Below are 23,650 nucleotides of genomic sequence, written 5' to 3' on the forward strand. Positions count from 1 at the left end.
GACAGATGTAGGATAGACGTGCGGAAATTTGCCTTTAGCCAGCGGGTGGTTGGTTGGTGGAACAGACTGCCATCCCTTGTGGTGGAGGTTGATAGCCTAAATAAGTTTAAGGCTCAGCTGGACAGGTATTTTGAACGAACAGAGGGGTGAAGTGGAAGTGGGGTTTTTTTTTTTTTTTTTTTTTTGGCTGATGCTGCATAAGCTTGCTTTCTTGCATCAAATGCCTCTACTAATGCTAATGCTATGTTCAACACAGATTTTTTGAAGCTGGTAAGCATGCTATTGTCAGTCTTCTCACAGGCCTTTGTTTTATAAATACTTAATTTTTTTTTAACAAAACTCTTGAATAATAACGAAGCCTCTACTTCTTTCTAAGACACAGAAGTTGTACAATTATCAGTTTCTTTAATTAAGTATATTTTTATATTTTTTTCGTACTGATTTATACCAATCTTTATGAATAACCCATCCCATTAAGAAAACAACTTCAAAGTTTTGATTAAAATTCATTATGGATGTCACACACGCAGTCCTTATGAAGAAACAACAAGGAAAATATGGAGAAAAGAAGATTAAAGCTAAAATTCTGTAAGAATTGGAATGTTAATACAGAAAGAAAATTAGAACCATGCTATGAACAATGGTAAAGAAAGTAAAAACACTTTCTTTACTGAATTTTACAGGTGAAGAATAGGTGGCCATTAAGGCACAAAACCTGAACAAATCAATAGAGGCAATCTCCAATTTACATAATTTTGATATTTTTAATAAATTAAAACACTTCTCCCTCCAAAATCAAAAAAATATTGTGAGGAATGCAATCTTAAGACCTTGCTCATTTTTAACACTTTGCCTTACCATCCTGTTGACACCATATAATCTGTTACGCTGAAGGTCTGAATGACAACACATTGTTTTTCATACCAATTGAACATAACCACTTTACTGCAACCAACAGACAGAGAGGATACAGTTACATTTAAAGCCTATCTTAGGCATTTAGAACCATCTTAGGCAGACCACGCAACAACTGATATCCAAGCTAGATGGCTGTGACCAACCATCCCTTACTTTGGTAGTTCTTGTGGGGATAAAATATCAAGAAGTCCACAGACAATACTGTGGCATCATGGGTTGATGTCACCAAGCTACAATGAATTGGTGTGTGTGTGAGGCATAATATATTTTCAGCTGACCTAATGAGACTCTAAGTTAGAGCAACAAAGGATAAGAGTGTAGAAGGAACAGAAATGAACCTAGCAATAAAGAGAATAGCTCACAAAAAAAAAAAAAAAAAAAAAAAAAAGACTGAAGCTCTAGGTCCATTTGACAAAGGTATGGCCATTCTCAATGGAGTCAATCCACACCTGGAATGGAATGGGATGGATGTTCAGTCAGAAATGAACAAGCTTTTGAATTGTTTTACGTAATGAGCTGCATCAAAAGAAACTGTTCAATTCATATTGTTTAATTTTTGCTTTTAATGATCAGTTCAGTGAATCTAAGTTGATAGGATGCATCTCACATTTATAACATATAAGTGTACATTATGTAAAATTGACACACTTGATTTCCACTTGATTTCCAGTGTTTTGAAACGTGACCATTCACTGGAACACATCACTAAAAGTAAATCAGAGACTACCAAATTCACAAAGATTAAACAACAGAGTTTACTAACTCTGCCTGCCTCCCCTCACATGTCTGTACAGGATCTGGTGAAATAACTGTTCAGGTTGATGGTATTTACTATCACTTAAAATATTTTCACAATAAAGCTAATTTAACTTGCAGCTAATCAGGTGGCTGGCCTTGCTTTTGTTTATCAATACAGAATCCAATAATCAGACAGAAAAATCAAAATAGCAAATAATCATTTTTGTTCTCTTTTATGACCACTGAAGTAACTCGTTAAAACACCATACCTAAGTTGGGATTACAGGTCCTGTTGTTATGAAGGAACTATAAACAAGCTCAACTCCATTTTCTGTGGGAAAGGGTTCAGCTCAGATTGAAACTTGTAAATAAGACTAAAAATTTTACTCTCATGTCATCAAAATTTGTCAATATTTAATGAATTAATTACAACACTGTAATTAATTTATTACCAATTAGAAGTGTAGTGTAAGGTTTTCCCATTACAGTACAGTTTTATAGTTGTCATCAAGTACTGTAGTTCAGTACTTTGAATCTCCATATTTCTTTTTCACAATGGTATCTAAGGGTGGTGAGGAAAGAAAGCACATAAATCCGAGCATTTCTGTAAATTGGTAAACTCCAATTTATCTGAAATTCAAGCTCTGATTTCATACAATTGGTAAGTGCAATAAAAAACAGTATTATTGTAATTAAAAAAAAAAAAAAAAAAAATTTAAGTACACAGCACTTTTTCATAAAATTTAACAATTTTGGCAACTATTTATTTTGAATTTAAGATAATTCCATATAATCTCTTACACTGAAGTTTTAAAATACATATGTATTTAAAACACTTGCACAGTTTTTGGTATACAGTATCAAGTGTAGGTTATGCTAATAAACCAGGATATTTAAAACAAAAAAACTAAGAAAGATTAATCAATAATTTAACAAAAACAATTATATGAAAAGAACATTATCTACAATAAAATATACAATTTCATTAGACCTACAATCTGAGATGCTTTGGAAATATAAAAATCCATAATGAAGGCAACCCAATTAACATGATAGTTAAATAGTTATAGTCCCACACAAAATTTACTAAAATGACTTATATTTTAACTCTCCTTAAAAGAAAATAGGATAACAAATTCACAGGTGCTCATCAAGTACGTCTTTAAAAGCACAAAAATTTCACTTTATTATTAAACTCAGATGTGGATGACATGTTTACAAATATACCTAATGAGAAGGCCGTGAAATTAGTAAAATAATAAAAAAAAAAAAACAGGATGGGAAGTAGGATCCTGCATATAAACAAAGTATTCAACAACAGATAGTAGATTCCATTAGGATATCTCTCAAGCTAGTTTCCTTTAAATTTTAGGGGGAGGGTTACTTAGAAAAACTGGAGCTTAGCATTTAAGAATCCATTATTCCCCAATTATAATGGACATTTTTATGAAAAATTTCTCAACTAAGCAATTACAGGAGCCAATTTAAAACAAATGCTACGGTTAACATTTGTAGATATTTTCTTTGTCTGGGAACAGGGGAAAAAGAATTGAAAAATTTAAAGAAGACTATGTAAATAGCTTACACGGATAGATGAGAAGTATAAAGTTCAAACATGAGATTGAAGAGAAAAACCAAAATCAAAACAACCACTTAAAACCGAACCCCCAGTGGTATTTGATTTTGATCCATCAGTATTCATCTGTGAGGAATAATAGTCTTGAAAACGAACTTTGTGGAGGGTGTCTGATGTTAATACTTGTAAGTGATAGCTTTCCCCGTTGACTAAAATAGTTATCTATATATGGTGAGTATTATACCCATGGCACGTCAGGTTTACCTGTATTTTGAAGGATCTTATTGAGATGCAAATCCCAGCACTGATTAACAGGTTTACAGCAATGCATTGTCCATTGTAAATCAAAGAGATATTAGTGAACTGGATGAGATGGACAACTCTGAATTTTAACAGCATAATAGAGCAGAATCATTTTCCTAATATGAAGTGGAGTTTCATCTGCTTCAATATATAAATTTTTTACTGGGGAAGATGGACAAAATTACCCAAGGCAATCCTAAAGGTATTGTGTGCAATAGTATTAAGGGGGCACTGACTATCTTTAAAAATTACAGCTGTGAATTACAGGCTCCGAAAAAGCAATAAGCGTTTGCCTTTTTATTTACCTAATTGTTATTTTATATTGTACTTTATACGTAGTCTTATAGTTATTGTTATGCTGGTTATTTTTAATTTAGATAAAGAGTTTTTGTAGATTACTACTTAATATACGTAAAACCGTTATTTCGTTTGAATCTTGCAGCCATTGTTTTAGTATAGAGTAGTAGGGAATTCAAATTTTTAATTGTGGTAACTAGGCAGCTCTAACGTATAATTATATAGCGTAATACGCATCTGCATTTAGGATTCTATTAGATAGCGTAGTATTGACAATTATTTAATTAAATTGATTGATCTTATTAATTTAATATATATCATGTCCCAGACTAGAGCAGCAAAGCAATGGGCACAAAGTGGCACGAGTGCTGTGACTGGGGGAGAACTGAGGGGGGGCAATTCTCCAATGCCTCACAGCCTAAAAAAATGTGCAACTTGTGAAATGTTTGCTGAACACTCTGGAACAGAACATGATCTAGCCAAGGAGGATGTCTTTGTGTGTGTGCCAAGTGCAGAGAGTGTCTAGAAATTAGGCATAAACTCAGCATTCTACTGGGCGTCTACGAGAGCTTGAGGTGTAGGGTACATGCCCTCGAAGAAATTAATGAGGGGCCCGTCAAGCTCTCAGCTGCCCAACTCAATGCCAGAGCTCACTCCTGGGCATCAGGCAACACAGCAGAAATCTCCAAGGCAGAATGCGCTGGTCCCAAAGGAAGTAGTTATTGTTGGTGACTCTATTGTCAGGGAGATGGGGAATATATTGTGTTCGTTCGTTGTTTGGTGTTTTTTTTTTTTTTTTTTTTAAGGAGCATTAGCAACTAAGGCCATATTGCTCCGGGAATATGCGGTGGTCATTCCCTGACCTTTCCGCATCCTCTGTATTTGGTGGTGACGGGCTCGAACCCCGGTCTAATCAAGAAGCATGTGCTATGCACTGCTGCTCCTTCCCACCTGGCTACGGAGGCTCCGATAATATATTGTGTTGTTGTTATTTGGTTTTTTAGGAGCATTAGCAACTAAGGCCATATTGCTCCGGGATATGCGGTGGTCATTCCCTCAATGACCTTTCCGCATCCTCCGTATTTAGTGGTGACGGGCTCGAACCCTGGTCTAATCAAGAAGCGTGTGCTACGCACTGCTGCTCCTTCCCACCTGGCTACGGAGGCACCTAATATATTGTGTAAAAAGGATAGATGGAACAGGACGAGGTTATGTCTGCCAAGGGCAAAAGTTGATGACGTTGTAAGGCATATATCATCTTTTAAGGGCACAAAAGGTGATATTGTTGTACACGTTGGCACCAATGACATTAAGAGTAGGAGATCTACAGATTTACTTAACAAGTACAGGTCAATGTTGCAAAGAAGTCGTGAGCTAGGGTTAAATTTGAAAGTGTCTGCAATTCTGCCCAGACACGATAGGAGGGAATAGATAATGAGAGCCTTGTCAATCAATTCGGCCCTGGAGGAAATGTGCAAAGCTCAAGGGGTAGAATTTTTTTCAGCGTGGTCTGTGCTTGTTAACAGGAGAGACTGCTTATACAGGGATGGGATACACTTAAATAGAAAGGGTGCAAGAATATTTGCTGATGCTATCGAGGCAGTGTTAGGTGGGTCGGGAAAACTGCTAGCTTGGGAGGGATTCACAGACTAAAAGGTTAAAAGTAGCTGCAGGCAGAGGTGAAGGTGATTCTTGCACAACTTCTATTAGAATAAGTAGCAACCTGGAGCAATGGGTGCTGGGGGTTTCAGGGACTGATGGCAGTCATCGTAAAACAGGTGTGTATATGGGATGTGTAAGGGTAACTAATAATAAGGATAGGTACATGTATAGTTGCATGTATACCAATGCTGGAAGTATAGTAAATAAATTAGATAAATTTGAAGTGTTGGTCAAGACATCAAAAGCGGATATTATTGGGATAGCAGAGACGTGGTGTCACACAGATATAAGGAATGTAGAAAAATAAGAAAAAAGCAAAAATTACACACTCCTACTCTTATTTCTGCAAAAGCAAAAATAAGAGTAGGAGTGTGTTATAGGCCTAATGACTCGAATGAGTACAATGAACAATTTTATAGAGAAATAGAGTGGGTTAGTAAATCAGAATGTCTTATAATGGGAGGGAGATTTTAACTTCCTAGATATTGACTGGAACTTGTGGGTTGGTCACTCAAACACTAGTAAGACTTTTGTGGATTTATTGGATGATTGTTTTCTGCAGCAGCATGTTCGAGAGGCAACCACAGAGGGTAATACTCTTGATCTGGTTATCAGCAGTGATAATTCATGTATTAAGAATTTGCAGATAAAGGAACCACTAGCTGGCAGTGATCACAGTGTACTGATGTGGGATTTACTTAAAGATATAATTACCATCGGGGGTTAAAGGAAAGGGTTTTTGTTTCCGTAAAGGTGAGTACAGTGGTCTCAGACAGTTTTTAAATTCTGTACAGTGGGATCAACTGATGATGTTACCAAAAGTATATTATAAGTGGGGAGCATTCAAAGAATTAATTGTGGAAGCTACTAAAAGTTTCATACCTATTAAGAAATATTGTTCAAGGTTTAGGCCTAAATGGTTATCAAATGAAATAATGAGACTCGTTGTTGTTTTGGTTTTTAGGAGCATTAGCAACAAAGGCCATATTGCTCGGGGGGATTTGCCGTGGTCATTCTCTAACCTTTCCGCATCCTCCGTATTTGGTGGTCACGGGCTCGAACCCCGGTCTAATCAAGAAGCGTGTGCTACGCACTGCTGCTCCTGCCCACCTTGCTACGGAGGTATCAATGAGACGTGAAAGAGAAGAAAGCATGGGATGCATATAAATTATCAAGCGACTCAGAAGCCTATGGCATATATAAGCTAGTCTGTAATCAGGTCACAAAGGAGGTGAGGCAGGCGAAGGCAGATTACGAGAAATCCTTGGCAAAAGGTGCTAAGAAAAACAGCAAAGATTTCTTTACTTATATAAACTCTAAAAGGAAGGGGAATGAATCTGACTGGTCCACTGGATATCGATGGTTCGGCTGTTGATGATCCTGCTTAGATAGCAAACAAACTGAATGAGTATTTTGCATCTACATTCACACAAGAAGTTAAGGTTTGAAAATGGCAGAAGGTTATCAAATTGTAGCAGGATGCTTAATGATTTGGTAATAACTGAGAGCAAAGTGGAGGAGAAATTGTTGAAGGTAAACATAAGAAAGGCACCTGGGGTGGATGGGATCTATCCAGTTAAATTAAAGGAGGTGGCAAAGCAACTAAGCAAACCCTTAGCCATAATTATGAGAGCATCCTTGGACTCAGGGGAGTTTCCCACGGACTAGAGATGTGCAAATGTGACCCCAATTCACAAAGGGGGATCAAAGGGTGACACGAGTAATTACAGACCAGTTAGTTTAACTTCTGTTCCGGATAAAATAATGGAGTCACTGGTTAAAGATGCATTGCAGGATCATCTAGACAAGACTGCAGCAATAATTCAGACACAGCACGGGTTTGTTAGGGGAAAGTCTTGTCTGACAAATTTGATAAGATATTATGATGTGGTTACAAAGGAACTGGATGCAAAAAATAATTTTGATATGATTTCAGGAAAGCTTTTTACACTTTTCGCATGGAAGACTATTGTACAAATTGGAGCAGAATGATATTAAGGGTAAGTTGCTACAATGGATAAAAGGATGGTCGAGTGGGAGAAGACAGAGGGTGGTAATCAACGTGTGCTGCTCTTCGTGGACTAATGTTATTAGCGGAGTCCCACAGGGTTCGGTGTTGGGTCCTCTGTTGTTTTGTATATTTATCAATGATATTGATGAAGGTATATCAGGCTTAGTGTCGAAGTTTTCAGATGATACAAAGGTTGGCAGGGTTGTTAATGACAGTAATGGCAGTGTGCTGCTGCTGCAACAGGATCTAGATAATTTGGGCAGATGGGCTAAGAAGTGGCAACTGAAGTTTAACCTTGACAAATGCAAAGTACTGCATATGGGTAGAAGTAATCCCAGAGAAACGTATCAATTGTGTGGTATTACACTTAAGGTGGTAGAAAATGAGAAAGACCTGGGAATAATTGTGCAGTCAGATATGAAGTTTTCTGAGCAATGCAGACAGGCTGCCAGGGCAGGTCATGGGGTTTTGTCAATGATATATAGGATTTTTGCTAGCAAGGAAAAGGAGGTGATTGTCCCTCTGTATAAGGCCATGGTCAGGCCACGCCTTGAGTACGGCATACAGGTCTGGAGGCCTCATTTTAGGAAGGATGTAGATTTGCTTGAGCGTGTACAGAGAAGGGCAACAAGATTGGCGAGGGGAATGAAGAGATCCTCTTACCAAGAGAGGCTTAAGTTCTGCAAATTTCAGTGGCTGGAGACTAGGCACCTGCACAGTGATCTGATTGAGGTGTATAAGGCCTTGAATGGGTTCAGCATGCTGAATTCTGATGGGATCCTTCCACTTGTTCAGATTACAAACCTAAGGGGGCATAAATTAAAATTAAGAAAAGACAGATGTAGAACAGATGTGTGGAAATTTGCCTTTAGCCAGCGGGTGGTTAATTGCTGGAACAAACTTCCATCTGTCGTTGTGGAAGTTGATAGGTTAAATAAATTTAAGGAGGAACTGGACAGGCTTTTGGAGGGAATGGTGTGATTTTTTTTTTTTTTTTTTTTTTTGTATGATGCTGCATAAGCTCATACACTTGCTTTCTTGCATCACATGCCACTACTACTACTACTACTACTATAATCATATACTGGTGCACCACAGTTTAGACAGGATCTGATTAAGGCTTGATACAGCAGAGATAGTTCTAAGTAAATTCATTTTCTTTAAACTGGAACATATATATTTAATTGAAGATTAAATGTGCAAGGTATAATATGATATGGGTTTAAATTAACTATATAATATCGGTGTAGATACACCATAGTTCACCCATAAATTTAACTACATACATAGTGTGTAAAGGCATTGTTTAATTTTATCTCATATTATGGCTGCCCTCAAAACTGAACAAAAGGTTTGAGAGAGGATATTGTGATAGCAAACCTGAGAGGTTCTAATCATCAGAAAGTTTTGAATTAGGCAGAAGGTTGCCATGTAATCCTAAGTAATATAGACTGCTAATTACAAAACACCAGCTTGTATCAAAGGCTTATTCAACATCAAAGCAAACCATGACCAGACATTGGTCTCTTATAAATGAATTTTGTATATTTGATTCTGCTTTGTTCATATGATCTAAGGAGGATAAAAAGCAAAAGCCAAATTGGTAGTAATTCATCAGACCTTTAGATCCAAGATACAATAGTGCTGATTATATATAATTGTTTCTAAAGTTTTACCTAGACAACTTGGTTGGTAATCATGAGGATGACAATGGTCTTTCCCAGGTTTGGGAAAATGTACAACTGGAACATCTCCAGGAACTAGGGTAGAATTTTCACTGAATACTCAATTTAAAAAAATTCTAATAAAAGATGCAAGGCAGTTCATCTAAATGTTTCAGTATTATATAGTAAAATCCATCAAAACCAGCAGCACTATAATTTTGATCTTTTGATAGAAAAAGTAGAGTCAAGTGGGTATTAAAGTTTCAATTTATATTTTTCTGCTATATTTTTAATTCTTTGGAAAAGAAGGATCACAAGTAGTTGTTGCAAATACTTCAAAGAATTAATTCTCCAAGGGCATTTGCAATTTTGGCAGAAGATAATTCTTGTCCATTCAAGATCATGATTATGGAGGTGATGGGAAGAAATTTTCCACTAAGTTGTCTAACTTTTTTTTCCAATTACTGGGGTCTGAACACCTTTGATCTAGGAAGCAAATTTAATACAGGAATTTCTTTGGCCTGTTTTCCTTATATAATGAGCCTTTTCTCTTAGTTTCTTAAATATACGATAAGACTGGCAGTAGTAGGACACCTACAGAATTGATTCCATGCCTTATTCCACAATTTTTTGGCATGTTTATGTTTTTTTGAGTACAACAGTAGAAGTAGCCACCTTTACTATTCTGAAATATAGTAATGGTGGCTGCTGCCAACATTTGATATGCTCAGTAACAGAGTCAGTAGGCTGACAGAGTACTGGTTCATCAAATGAAAGTTTGAAATTGACCCAATCTGCCTTGGAAAATTTCAACTTCCCATGATGCTCTTCTTGGCAAATTTGCTGTTTATATTCTGCAAATTAAGGAGTTTTCCATTTGAGATCCACCATACCTGAATCATAAGAGACCTTGAAAACCAGCTGATCAAATCTCAACTGTGTTTTTTATATTTGGTTCCTTTAATGGTCACCACCCAGGGATCCTCTTAAATGATTACATGTGTGATCATTTGAGATGAGAGTCTTGGCTGACTTTAGTGAAGATTTTGATTTTGATTTTGTTTCCTGTTTCTTGGGAAACTTAAGGTGTCTACATTCTTTGCATTTTTCTGTATCTTTATCTGGTGAAGTACATCCAGTTTCCATGTCCAGATGAGCTACTTAATCATGATTAGCACGATTAAGTACTTCACCTGGAGTTCAAAGTCTCACCAGCATTCATACTAGCTTGGTTTAGCTGTCTTGATTAATAAAATAACCAAGAAATCTGGCTTAATTGATTTCTTAGCTATTTTATTAACTGGATTGTTGCAAGGCAAGACTATAATTGGTATCTTACGAGTCTAATCTACTAAATGTGGTTTGGAAAATGGAGAGGGTAAAGATCAGGCACATTCTGCAATTGATAATATCTGAGTTACAGTATTCTGCAGTTTGTTTTGTGTGATTGTAGAATAAGTACATACTGGCTGAGTTGAGAGAAACTTTCTTGTTTCTTAATAGGTAACTTTATTTTCAACCTTGGACTTTTGGATTTGTTCATTTACCTTCCATTTTTTAAACGTTTAGAATATGCTGGGTGTGAACCACTGAAATTTGAACACCACAGAAGTGGTCATCATGCATTTCACTTGAGTGATCTTTTGAGCCACAGTTTGGATAAGTAGTCTCTTTAGCATATGGTCTGGGAAATCATATTTCAGATAGTTATACATTCAGAATGGATTTGGAATACATGGGCTTATTTTACAGTTGAGGTACGTGGCTTTCACTGACAATGGCATGCGTGACAAAAGTGACATAAAGTGACAAAAGTTAGAATTATGCCTATTTCAGCATTAATTGCTTCTTTAGATCATGATCTGGCTAATTTCAGATACCATTTTTGTTCCAGCATTTCTTGTACTCCTCTCCCTCGGAAGCATGTAGAACATTTCACTCAGTGATCATGAAGAATTAATAGGAGACTGATTAACTCTTCATGATCACATAATACAACAGAAGACCTGTTAAAACAAACATAAGACCTGTTAATCTCTATTAACAGGTCTCCTTGATTGGAGACAGTTGGTCATTTTTGGGATCCAACTGTGTTTTCCACAAATCTCTGTATTACAAATGGTAGCAATGTACTCACTGGCTGATCTGAGAGTGTGTGAATTATCAAAAATATGCAGGCTGTTCTTTCTTACTTATGTATTTTTTTAGTCATATAGGAGTAGATTTTCATGTTCAGTATCTATTTAAAGTTAGTGTGTACATACTCTGTATGTCTTTCTATATTTTTTTGTATTATATTAAATGTCTTTCTATTCTTTTAAGAGGAGATTGATTAACTTTTGAAGAGTAAAATTAATTAACTATATATAATACAGATGTCAATACTCTCTGTAATCAACTGATTTGTGAGAGAAGGCAATATTTTTAATTGCTTTAAAAATCACTGTAGTCACTCACTACGCACTTGGGGCCATCACATTTAAGATGGAGAGGGGCCAATCATATATGGAAGTCATTCCATATATGGTTGGCCCCTCTCTATCCTTCCTGTAGTTCTTCATTGCTGTCAATCATCCAAGTGGCATCTCCTTTCCCCAATGTAAACTGCTGCATTAGAAGAAATAAAAGCGAGATAAGCCAATTTCTAGAAGGGATGTGAAATATGCATCTGTAGCATTACTATGTGAATTTTATATATTGTTTTTATTTATTTTTTTTTAAATGAGGTGAAAATTTATATGGTATAGGCCTTCACTGTTACACATTGTCTCAGAGCATGGAAAATTTTGGTTTTCCTTAACTTTTGCACTACACACACACACACACACACACACACACACACACACACACACACACACACACACACACACACACACACACACACACACACACACACACACACACACACACGTGACCCCCACTTAATTAACACTGATAATTAATTCCAGAAAAACAGAGCACTAAGTGAATCAGTGCCATATTCCTGTAATGTAACATATGTATTTTGTGAGTCGCGGTCTATGCCATAGGATATTTCCTAATCAATAATAAATGGTAGCAAAAAGAGACACAAATGTCGGTCAAAATATTTAATATTAAAAATTAAATTTGTACATATAAAATATTCTCCATTACATACATATATAATTATGTGATAAGTAACTACATTACATATCAAAATTAAACTTAAAATGCCAATTAAAATCATGAATTTATTAATCCGATGACCCTGGGCTGTCGAGTTTTGGGCTGTACTTTAGCTGTCTTCCTAGTAAACTAAAAGGGGTTTTACTTTAAAATACCCACAGCGTTACCACCCAACAATAAAGTCAACTGAACCTTCACCACTTTGAAGTGGCATTTTTTTTTTAAGGTGAGCTTTCTTCAGATCATCATATAGGCTAATCACTTTTTCTTTAATAATATTTAACTAAACAGAATTGTGTGTTGGATATTATCGTCAATAAAATTATTTAGAAGTCTCTCCATTTCAATTATAATAGCCGGCCTAGTTGCTTGCAGTGGAACAGCTGTCTTTCCCACAGCAAAAATTAATTCTTTATTTTTTATAATTGTTCTTACAGTTCAGCCTGCCAGTCCTAAATTATTGCACACACATCTACTTGTAGTTGAATGGAATCAATTCGCTTCAAAATGTAAAATTTAATTTTCAAATTCAGTATTTTTCTTACCTTACAGACATTGTTCCTTTTTAATTCTTATCCGCCATTATTAAGCTTTGAAAATGCAACTGTGTTGCATTAATTATGATACAATGTTTGAGTAAACTGTCCATTACGGACGATGTCTAACACTGTACTCAGTGATGACTAGACTTTGGATAAATGCATATAACGCAAATATTACAAGCAATATACTTGTTCATTTTTTTAAAATGTTTTATTTATTTTTTTTTAAATGAGGTGAAAATTTATATGGTATAGGCCTTCACTGTTACACATTGTAATGCGTAACAGTGAAGATGAACTGCCTTGCATCTTTTATTAGAATTTTTTTAAATTGAGTATTCAGTGAAAATTCTACCCTAGTTCCTGGAGATGTTCCAGTTGTACATTTTCCCAAACCTGGGAAAGGTGAAAAATGAAAAATGTGAAAAATGTCTTCGTCAAGGTGAAAAATGTCTTCGTCAGAGGTCATTCACCGAAATTATCAGAAAGACAGCAACGCTCTTGCTTCTGTTATGTTCTGTATGCTATTGACCATGTGTTATGGACAAATTTGAATTTTGCAGTAAGAATGGGCCTAATAAGTTATGCCAATAATTATAATTATAAGTAGAGCATATGGAACATGGATAACCTTACAGAAGCAAGAAACCCAGAAAATATGCAGTAAAGATAAAAATTAATAGTGAAAAATGAGAATAAACTGGAGGGCCTTACGTTGGAGTACTGAAAATGGCTGAGATGCGCCATTCACATGTATATTTGCATGTGATTCACACTAGCGGGGCCTGGTGTTAGAGATCGGGTGGGAAGGGGGGAATGGTAACGTTGATATTGTTGAAGAATGATGAAGTAAATGATTTAAGGATGTACGAATATGTGTGATGTGAGTGTAATTAAATACATTACGAATAAACTGCCCAGGACAGTTAAGAATTATAATAGCTTATAAAGCAGCAGTGAACAGAGGCTAAAACTTTGTTAAGGTGAAAAATCGGTTGGGAAAAGGAGGTAGGGAGCATCTCGAATATTGCATTCGTAAAACTAATGACTCACAAGAAGAAAACGTAGAAATGGAGGAGAGCTGAAAGATTAATGAGGTAGAGATAAATAGATGGGCTTGGGTAGTTCAGGGTTGTAAACCCATTCCTGTAGTTAGGACCCTGAATGATGTTTTCACTCTCCACTTATTTACTTTTTTATTTACTTACTGCTATATATATACACAGCAGTAAGTGGTAGATGACTTTCATCAACCGGTGAAATATCACCACTTTGCTTATTGGAGGCTTGAAGTGGTGAAACCCATGTTTAGTCTCTAGACAAAGTTCCCCCCACCCATACGTCTCCTTCAACACATGCACAGTACTAAATACTATAGGTTACAGTACTAAATACTATACAATACTAAATACTATAGGTTTTGATACCTTTCGTGTTTGGGGTTTTCATAAAAAAAAAAAAGTAAATATATATATATAAATATACAGGGTGTATTAAAAACATACAACATAACATCAGGAATGAGTTCCTCATATGTAGACAATAAAAATATTTTATATCAACATAGTTCCGGAAATGCTTGGTTCCCAAGTTATTAACCAGAATGTCTTATTTCCCGCAGGCGATTTCCTTCATCACAAGGTACTGAAAGAATCTGGTGGTTTTCCATTCCGACCATGTACTCAAATCAGGAGCAAGCAGATATGCACTTTATGTATGGTTTGGTGGACGGCAATGCTCTGGAGGCTCGTCGTTTGTACCACGAAAGGTTCCGAGACAGGAAAAAGTTTGAAGGTATCCATCGCTGCCTTTGTGAACATGGGACCTTTACACCTCGTGCTGCTGACAGAGATCTAAGACTCCTGAAGTAGAGGGGATTTTGGATGTTGTGCATGCCACTCCTGGAATCAACACATGCAGAATAGCAATGTAACTGGCTGTTCGACGTTTGACTATTTGGAGAGTGTTGCGTGAACACCAACTATATCCTTTCCATCTGCAATAGGTACAGGCCTCGTCGCCAGCAGATTACCCTGTACGAGTAATGTTCTGCCAGTGGTTCTTGGAGCAGTGTGGTACAACTATTCACTTTCACGCCTTAGTGATATTCACAGATGAAGAACAGTTCACACGAGACAGAATCCAAAACTTTCACAATCAGCATGTATGGGCTGAGGGAAAACCCACATGCAATTCTTCTATCACATCACCAACAGCAGTTCAGCCTCAACAGCTGAGTGGGTGCTTTTGGCGATAAGTTATTTGGGCTCCATTCACTTCCAAGCAAACTCATAGGGCAGGCATACAGAAACTTTCTGCAAAACAACATGCCTGATTTCTTGGACGACACGCCACCAATCATTAGTCAACAAGCACACTTCATGCACGATGGCGCTCCTGCACATTTCAGCCACCTAGCCTGCAATTACCTGAATCGAAGTTTTCCTGATCAGTGGATACGTAGAGGTGGACCAACTGCCTGGCCTCCAAGCTCACCTGATTTAAACCCACTAGATTTCTTCTTGTAGGGCCATTTAAAGTCATTGGTGTATTTGACGCTGGTAGCTGATGTGGAAACTCTCCGCAATCGAATTGTGGCAGGTCGTGAGATATTTTGAAACATGCCAGGAATTTGGCATCATCTTCGTGAGTCTATGAGAGGACTGTATTCAGGCAGAAGGTGGACATTTTGAACAATTACTATAAGGTGATGTGAACAGTTAAGTGTCATAGAGAGACCTTCAAAACTCGGAAACCGAGCATTTCCGGAATTATGTTGATATAAAATATTTTTATTGTCTACATGTGAGGAACTCATTCCTGAAGTTATGCCATGACACACACACACACACACACACACCTTAAATAAAATGTAGGGTAAAAATAAAATAAAATATATGCCAGTAGTGCGGCAAACCAGTAGACTGAAGATGGATTTAACATAAAATAGCACTATATACAATAATAAGAGTGGGGGGGGAGGAGAAATATAATGAAGAATAGGGTACTGTTGGAGAAACTCCTAAATAATTTAGAAAATAAGTCCAAATTAAAAGAAATTTAATGGTGCACCATGATGGCACAGGTTTCCGAATTACATGAAATATCACTATATGTAAATGTATTCTACAACAATTTGTACAAGACATAAGTTGTTGTTGTTGTTGTTGTTCGGTTTAACGACACAAGGGCTACTACGGCCAAATTGTGTCTCCTAATCGTTAATTTACAAAAAACGTATTGCTAGAGAGATTAAATTATATACTTCTGTACAAACCAATATGTTTTAGATATAATAAAAGTTCTTCAATATTTGCTTCATTTCCTAAGATGCGAGATAAATCAGGTGATATATTCAATTTAGAGAGAGACTGAAAAGTGTTTGACCGGATGGTTGAATGCAAGGGACAATCAACCAGAAAATGACGGACTGTAAGTTGCGTCTGACAGGATGAGCACTGTGGTGGACTTTCTCCCAATAATAGGAAGAGATGAGTATGGTGAGTGTGTCCAATTCTCAGTCTTGCCAGTACTACTTCCTCTCGTCTGTTTCTTCGGAAGCCAGACAGCCACAGCTTTGGGTCTTCTTTTATTTGGTATAGTTTATTGTTTTTGTCACTTTTCCAGGTCTGTGACCATTTATTGTAGCAGGCTTTGCGTATGACAGACTTAAAATCAGAGAAAGGAACCTGAGGATGTTGTGAGAAAGCGGTTTCCGGATGTTTAGCGGCAAAGTCAGCACTTTCATTTCCCGGAATGCCTGAGTGGCCAGGGATCCAGCAAAATCTGACTGACTGATTGGACACACTGCAAACGAATAGCTGGGAATGAATCTGTTGCAATGTAGGGTGAGAAATGGAGGAATTCTTCCTTATGGCAGAGACAGCACTAAGAGAATCTGTGTAAATTATGGCAGATGAGATGGAAAGCTCAATTATCTTACTAAGCGCTAACCTAATGGCATATAATTCGGCTGTGAAGACGCTGCAGGCAAGCGGTAGTGTGGCTGAAATTGTACATAAAGGGAAAACTGCAGCAGCACCTACCGTACTCTCAGTTTTGGAACCATCCGTATAAATTTTACAGGCATGGTTGTTCATAGCATGAGCTGAATGTAACTGTCTGATATTGCAGGAAGGTATATTTTTCCCCCACTGGAGGAAGTATGTATCTTGAGAGACAGACACATATGTCCAAGGAGCAACAGGTGTAGTTGTGTCTTGGAAAATTTCATTTAAATTGATATTCCAAGTCTGAACAATCTCTTTTATCCTGATAGAGGCGGGTCTATTTTCATTTGGTTTGCTCTCATAGAAGGCGTCCCAATGAGTATTATAGAGATACTCCCAACTTGGGTGCGATGGTAGACTCTGGATCTTAGCAGCGTAGCGAAGCAATAGTGTTTTTCTACGCAGATGTAATGGGGGATCATGCGCTTCAATATATAGACTTTGGATAGGAGAAGTCCTGAAAGCTCCCAGCGCAGTCCTCAGAGCACTGTGGTGGATCATATTTAGCCGTTTTAAAGTAGTGCTCCTGGCAGAGTCGTACACTGGACAACCATAATCTAATCGTGAACGGATTAAACTTCTATAAAGATGCAACAAAGTACAGCGATCAGCTCCCCATGACATAGATGAGACCGAACGAAGTATATTTAAATGCTTTAAACAAGAAGTTCTCAAATAACTGATGTGAGCTTGGAAATTTAGTTTGCGGTCTAGTAATAGTCCAAGAAATTTAACGGTATTAACAAGTGGGATTGGAGTATTGTTTATTTGTAGTTCAGGTTCCGGATGGAGAGCTCGCTTCTTGCAAAAGTGAGTGACAGCGCATTTCTTTTCTGACAATCTGTAACCGTTCCGTGAAGTCCAGGCCTCTATTTTGGTTATGGCTATTTGTAGCTGCCGTTCAATGGTATTCATACTTTGAGATTGACAGGAAATGGTAAGATCATCTGCATACATATAAGTTTGAACAGTTTTTGGGATATCTCGTGTCATTGTGCTAACTCGGATTGAAAACAGTGTTGGACTGAGTATTGATCCCTGCGGAACTCCCTCTTCCTGTATGTGAGATGTAGAGAGGACGTTTTTGTATCGGACTTGAAAAGAGCGCAATTGCAGGAAATTTTGAATTGTTTCCGGCAAATGGCCCCGAAGCCCCAGATGGTAAAGGTCCCTAATAATACCATGACGCCATGTTGTATCAAATGCCTTTTCAAGATCTAAATTGACCATGACTAGATGTTGTTTCATGACAAAGGCATTGCGGATATGAGATTCGGCTTTGATAAGCACGTCCAGTGTTGATCTATTTTTCCGAAAGCCATATTGTTGTTCTGGAAGGAGATTCTCTGACTCCAGGATGTAGGTGAGCCTAGTATGAACCATCCTTTCGAAAATTTTTCCCATGCAGCTCGTAAGAGATATTGGCCTGTAATTTTCAACACAGGAAGGATCTTTTCCTGGTTTTGGTAAGGCAATAACGAACGAATGGCGCCATGAAGAAGGATAGGCATTTTCGGTGAAGATCCGATTATAAAAAATTAATAGAGTTCTCAAGTCTTCATCACGTAAATGCTTTAGCATAATGTAATGAACTCCATCTGGACCTGCAGCGCTATTGGAAGATCTGTTTAATGATTCTTGAAGTTCTATTAATGTAAACGGTTGGTTGTACGGCAGTGAGCGGCGCGTGAAGAAGTTGATTTTATGCCGTTCCGCACCTGCTTTGATGTTCTGGAAGGTGGACGCATAGGTGGCAGAAGCTGATATTTTTGCAAATGATTCTGCTAATGCATTTGCAACTTCTTCAGGAGTAGAAATGTCTTTCCCTCTCCAATGAAGTATCGGAGAGGGCAGCCGAGTAAATTTGCCATTTAATGCCTGTATTCTTTTCCAGATGACTCGTGTATCCGTGTCTTTGGTAATGGTTGAGGCAAAAGCAATCCAAGAATCCCGTTTCGCTTTCCGCCTAACTTGTCTAGCTTTCGCTTTGAGTTTTTTATAAGCAATTAGGTTACTAGTCGTGGGATACTTACGGAAATTATTCCAAGCACGGTTTTTTTCCTGTTTGGCAATTAAACAATCTGTATTCCACCAGTTATTTCTGTGTTTGTGATAAGGCGTGGATTTTGGAATGGAACCATTAGCTGCAGTGAGAATCTGATTGATTATATAAGTATTTACTTCATCAATATGTTGTCTTTGAACATAACATCTGTCTAAGAGTATTTGGGCAGAATAGCCTCCCCAGTTTGCCTTTTTAAACTGCCAGTTGGATCGTTGAACAGGATTCGGAGTTACTCTTGTTTGTAGTGAGCAAATAATTGGAAAATGATCACTGTTAAAGGGATTGGTTAAAACTGACCATGTCATGATTGGAAAGATAGATGGTGAACAAATTGACAAGTCTATTGCAGAAACAGAACCTGTTGCTAGGTGTATGTAAGTAGGAGATCCAGAATTTAATAAATTAAGATCATTATTGTTCATGAATTCCTCCATCAATTTGCCTCTTCTATCCATTGTAGTAGACCCCCACAATGGATGATGTCCATTAAAGTCACCAAAGAGACAAATTGGAGTTGGGAGTTGTGAAATCAGGCTGTCAAGTTCTGAGTGCGGAAGTGGTAGAGATGGTGAAATATAGATGGAAACAAGGGTAACTGAAATACCAACTGCAATACGAGCTGCGACAACTTCTAGAGTGGTTCTCAATTGGATCGGCCTGGACGGAATGTCAAAGTTAACAAGAATAGCTACTCCGCCCCGAGCAGGAGAGTTTGAACTCCTATCTCGTCTGTATATCACATAATTTGAAAATTTGGGTGAAATTTGGGGTGACAAGAAAGTTTCTTGTAGGCATACACCTATGGGATTGAATTGAGCTAGTAAATCCCTTAAGTCATCAGAATGACTACTTAGTCCTCTGCAGTTCCATTGTAGGATGTTATACATTATTTAGATTTAGCTGAGGATGATTCGTCTGACTGTTTTTTGTTCGTGGGACATTTCTTCCGGTCTTTTTTTGGGAATGTGGGGCGTCCAATATCCATGGTGTCATCTGCATGGAGTTCTAGAATGGGCTCCTCGTTACTTAGCAGCTCATCTACATCCATATTATTGGTAGGCGATTCCATTTTTTTTGAGACTGAGTGAGATTTTAATTGTTCTTTTTCAACTGAGACTAATGGGGTATGAGTAGGAATACTGATTGGAGTATTTGTGGCTTCGCTAGTTTTTTTCGGAGGATTATCTTTTTTAGAGGTTGAAAGTGTAAATTTAAGCCAATTCGCTAGAGAGGTGTTAGGCGGAACTGATACATCCGTTTGAGCTGCAGTAGAAACAAAGTTTCTAGTTCAAGCTGCATAAGAACGACCACTAGGCATGGTCGACATAACTTGTCTACGTGCCTCAGGAAACGTGACTTTATTTTCAATTTTGTATTTTTGTATTTTCTTTCCTGTTATCCATAGCTCACAAGTTTTGGAAAAGGCTGGATGGCTTCCTTTGCAGTTTGGACAAACAGGAGTTTTGACTGAACAATCTGCTTGGGTGTGATCTTTAGAGCCACAGATGGGACATGTGGCTTCCCCGCGACAAGCCTGCTGGGAATGGCCGTATTTCTGACATTTAAAGCAACGAACAGGATTCGGGATGTATGGTCGAATCCGGCAGTTTAAATAACCAGCTTTAATACAGGATGGTAAGTCTGGAGTGCTAAATGTCAGAATGATGGATCTTGTTGGAGTAAGATTTCCATCTTTTTTCGTCATGATCCGTTTTACATTTACAACTTTCTGACTGCTGAGTTCTTGGAGTAGTTCTTCTTCGGAGACTGTAATTAGATCCCACTCGCTGATGACACCTTTTGATGAATTTAGTGTTTTGTGGGGAGTAATTTCTACTGTCAACCCACCAAATGTTGTTGTTTTTAACAGCCGCTCAGAATGTTTTGAGGTGGCTGTTTCTATCAGAAGGTCTCCGGATTGCAGTCTTTTAACCATTTTTGGTGATCCAGCAATTGACTCCAAGATTTTCTGAATTAAGAATGGTGACAACTTACCCACAGGTTGGGCAGATAGGGAATGAATCACCAGGAAGTTTGGGCAATCGTCATGACATTCTGCTTCTCTTCGCAGTCTTTTAGGTTGACTTGAGTCATGGTCAGGTTTAGAATCTTCCGCTCTTGAGCTCAAAGGCTCTAAGTTTGGATAATGATTTTTATCCACGATCGCTCCTTTTTGCCCTGGGGGTTTGCCTTTACCACCCAGGTTACCGGCCCCGCCACGGGGAGGCAGGAGCAGTGCCGCTTGGTGGCCAAGCGTAGAGTTAGTAAGTTAGTACAGCTAGCTAAATTAAAGAAAAAGGTACTTGCCTTCTTCTGGGCTCTCTTCTTAGTGTTTTTAAGTAAGTAGAGCTACTTAACAGAAAATATTAATTCTAAGAGAAAAACAAGGAAAACTCTGTCACTTGGAGGAAAAACGCTTTATAAACTCGCAAGAATCGCTTGGCCACGGAAACGCTTGGCACCCGGGGCCACAAGACATAAGTAAAAATAACTATATATAATAATATATATCTTATATATAATAATATATAATATATATTATATTATATATAATAATATAAATAATATATAACTAAAAATAGTAGAACAAAATTAATATTGATTTGAATAGGACAGACTGACCATTATGCCCCATCTCGTCGGAGGACCACAATAGTCAGGGAACCACTGCATTTCAAACACTAAACAAATTCATGCCATGACAAAATACTATGATTAAACTGCCGATGCAATAGATTTGCATAATGGTGGTCTTTATGCAGTGTTAAAATAATGAGACAGAAAAAAAAAAATGTATTACTTACATGGAAAAAGCTACAGTACTGAACAAACAAAGCAACTGCTAAACTTATATACATACATACATATATATATATATCTCATCATCAGCCATTTTCAATCCACTGCAGGATGAAGGCCTCTACAGCAACTTTCCAGTTCCTTCTGTTTTGAGCACTGGCCATCCATTTACTACCCACAAACTTGTGAATTTCATCTATCCATCTCCGCCTTTGTCTTCCAGGTTTTCTTCTAGCTTCTCTTGGACACCATTCTGTTATTTTCTTAGTCCATCTGTCATCATGTCTTCGAGCTATGTGTCCTGCCCAAGACCATTTTAGTTCTTTAGTTTTGATAAGAATGTCCTTTACTTGAGTTTGCTGCCTAATCCATGTGTTTCTCTTCTTATCTAACAGTCTGATTCCCAATATGATTCGTTCCATTCTTCGCTATGTAGTTCTCAGCTTCTCTTCCATTCTTTTGGTGAGTGCCCAAGTTTCACTTCCATAAGTCATGGTGGGGAGTATACATTGGTTCATTATTTTACGTTTCAGACAAACTGGGATATTGCTCTTCAGTATGTGACTATATTTCCTGAATGCTATCCATCCAAAATTTATTCTTCTCTTGACTTCCAGCCATTTATCATTATTACAGCTAATAACTTGTCCCAGATAAGTATACAACTCCACCTTTTCAATTACTGCTCCTTCAATCATTATTTCCCTTTCTGTGGCATACTTGTTCATCATTACTTTTGTTTTAGCCATATTCATCTTTAGTCCAAAATCCTTACTAGCTGTGCATAACTGATTAAGATTTTCCTCTAATTCTTTGGGATCGTGACTTATGACCACAATGTCATCTGCAAATTGTAAATGGTTTAGGTACTCTCCATTCACACTGACTCCTTTTGTGATCAGTCTAATCTTCTGAAAGCTTCCTCAAGGGCAGCAGTAAACAGCTTCGGAGATATTGTGTCTCCTTGTCGAACTCCTTTCTCAATTTTAAATTTCCTACTGTCTTTGTCTAGTCTAATAAAGGAGGTAGCACACTCATATATTTTCTTCAATATCATAATATATGGGGTATCAATGCCTTGCTACTGTCTTTGTCTAGTCTAATAAAGGAGGTAGCACACTCATATATTTTCTTCAATATCATAATATATGGGGTATCAATGCCTTGTCTTTCCAGTGCCTGAAACATTGCCTTATGCTGTATGGAGTCAAATGCCTTTTCATAATCCACAAATACCAGGCATAATGGTGTTTTATATTCATTTGCTTTCTCCATTAGCTGTGATATTTCGTGAAGGTGATCCATAGTTGAGAATCCTGTCCTAAAGCCAGCTTGCTCTTTAGGTTGATTCTCATCAAGTATTCTTTCTAATCTGTTAGTAATGACCATTGTGAACAACTTGTAGATACGGGATAACAAGCTAATTGGTCTATAATTTCCAATTTCTGCTGTTTATAAGTACACCATCGCTATTCTTCAGTTTCAGTATCATTTGTCTTTCTGTATTACTGCTCATGGCTGCTGATTTAAATCCTTTGTTTTCCCTTAATGCTTGTTCTACTTTTCTTGTGTTAAATCTTCTTATGTCCTCTCTGAGTCTCTTTCTAATGGCTTTGCATAACTCAGTATACTCAATTTTCTCCCTGTCAGTGTTTTTCTTGCTTTTCATTTGTCGTCTTCGGTTCATCATGACAAGTGTTTCTTGACTAATTTTTGTTTCTTTGGATTTCTTTTTCCCTATAGATTTCTTGGGCTTTATCACTTTCAAAAAGTTGTAATATTCCTCGTTGATATCTTGGTCCTGAGCAGTCTGCAGAAGCTCAAACTTGTTCTTAAGTTCCAGTACATACTGCTTTTTCTCCTCTTCTGTTATCTCAAAGACCTTTGTATTATTTACTCGAGTCAGTTTTTTCCTTTC

General features: G+C 37.4%; 1 protein-coding gene across 5 annotated transcripts in view; it reads right to left on the minus strand.

The window, feature by feature from the left end:
• The window catches only part of PCB (Pyruvate carboxylase), a 593,745-nt gene that overhangs the window by 157,892 nt on the left and 412,203 nt on the right, over positions 1-23,650 (minus strand). The window lies entirely within an intron of this gene.

The sequence above is a fragment of the Mastigoproctus giganteus genome, chromosome 2 (assembly GCF_048544385.1).
Source record: "Mastigoproctus giganteus isolate SK-2022 chromosome 2, ASM4854438v1, whole genome shotgun sequence".
In the NCBI taxonomy this organism is placed as follows: Eukaryota; Metazoa; Arthropoda; class Arachnida; order Uropygi; family Thelyphonidae; genus Mastigoproctus; species Mastigoproctus giganteus.